Source organism: Lipotes vexillifer, unplaced genomic scaffold (assembly GCF_000442215.2).
Source record: "Lipotes vexillifer unplaced genomic scaffold, Lipotes_vexillifer_v1.1 scaffold792, whole genome shotgun sequence".
Classification (NCBI taxonomy): domain Eukaryota; kingdom Metazoa; phylum Chordata; class Mammalia; order Artiodactyla; family Lipotidae; genus Lipotes; species Lipotes vexillifer.
Window position 1 is genome coordinate 39,490 of NW_006795663.1, and position 2,164 is coordinate 41,653.

Genomic DNA, 2,164 nt, shown 5'->3' on the forward strand with positions numbered 1-2,164 from the left:
TCAGTAAATCTTAGAGCCATTTACTCCCCTCCATCTGCACTGCCACCATCTTTTTATAAGCACATAACATCTACCCTGAACTTGGAAGAGGATCCTGATGCACCTACCTCAAGTCATCTTTTTAAGCTGCAAGTCAGGGGATGTCAATTTCCCGCTTTTAATTTTTCCAAATTGGCCCCTTGTCTAATTCACTTAGCAGGGTATGTTAGTCTCCGACTTCAAGATGATGTGTCTCTTGAGCTCTCCATCATCATTTCCTGACGCTACCTGCATTAGTCAAGACTTCTTTAGTTGCAGGGAAACAACTCAAATTGGCTTAAGCAAAAATAATGAACAAATAAAAAATAACATTGCCTCATGTAACTGCATGCCTCATGTAACAAGAGTCAACAATTATATGATCCTAGGAATAAATCTAATGAAAGACACATAAGAACTTGATAGGGTAAATTATTAAAATTTTCAAAAACACCCAGATGTCTTTGGAAAGAAGACCCAAATATAGATATGTAACATGTTCAAAAATGAGACGACCCAATATTGTAAAGATTTTAAAATTATTTGTAGATTCATTGGGATTCCAGTTAAAACCAAATTTTATTTTCATTCTTAATCTAATGAATAACAGTTTGTTCAAAATAATAACAGCCAGCCTATTGATTATGATACCTTATGGATACGTGAAATAAATGACAGCAATGTTGTGAAGGATGGGAGGGGGGAATTGGGAATACTCTATTATAAGGTTCTTTTACTACTCATGAAGAAGTACAGTGTTATTTGAAAGTGGACTTGGATAAGTTGTAAATGTATTTTACAAACCTTAGGGCAACCACTAAAGTGAAAAAAAGAAGTATAACTGATATGATAAGAAAGGAAAGAAGATGGAATCATTAAAAATGCTCAGTTAAAACCATAAAAGGCAAAAAAAGACTAGAAGACAAAAATGGAAACAACAAACAAGGGCAACAAATGGAAAAGAGTAACAAATACGTTAGATAACAATCCAACTTTATCAATAATCACTTTAAACATGAATGGTCTCAATAAAACAATTGAAAGACAGATTGTCAGAGTGGATAAAAAAGCAAGACCCAACTACATGTCTACAAGAAACCCACTTTAAACATAAAGACACAGAGGGATCACAAGTAAAGGGATGGAGAAAGATGTTTCATGTTACACTAATCAAAAGAAAGCTGGCATAGCTATATATCAGATAGAGCCAACTTCAAGGAAAATTGTCAAGGGAGAAAAAGGGACATTACACATACTACCCAAAGCAATCTACAGATTTAATGTGATCCCCATTAAATTATGCATGACTAGAACAAATAATCCTAAAATTGATATGGCCCGTAAAAGATTCAGAATTGCCAAAGCAATCCTGAGGGAAAAGGACAAAGCTGGAGGCATAACCCTCCCAGACTTCAGACAATACTACAAAGACAATACCAATCAAAACAATGTGGTATTGGCACAATAACACACATATAGATCAATGGAACTGAATAGAGAGCCCAGAAATAAACCCACACACCTATGGTCAATTGATCTTTGACAGAGTAGGCAAGAATATACAATGCAGAAAAGACAGTCTCTTCAGCAAGTGGTGTTGGGAACGCTGGAGAGCCACATGTAAATAAATGAAGTTAGAACACTCCCTCATACCATACACAAAAATAAACTCAAAATGGCTTAAAGATGTAAATAAAAGGCCTGACACCATAAAACTAGAAGAGAAAATAGGCAAAACTTTCTCTGACATAAATCGTAGCAATGTTTCCTTAGGTCAGTCTCCTAAAGCAATAGAAATAAAAGCAAAAATAAACAAATGGGACCTAATCAAACTCAGAAGCTTTTGCAGAGCAAAGAAAACCATAGACAAAATGAAAAGACAACCTATGAAATGGGAGAAAATATTTGCAAAAGATGTGACCAGCAAAGGCTTATTTCCAAAATATATTGTATAAACAGTTCATACAACTCAATAACAAAAAAGACAAGCAACCTGGGCTTCCCTGGTGGCGCAGTGGTTAAGAATCTGCCTGCCAATGCAAGGGACACGGGTTCGAGCCCTGGCCTGGGAAGATCCCACTTGCTATGGAGCAACTAGGCCTGTGCGCCACAACTACTGAGCCTGAGCTCTAGAGCCCACAAGCCA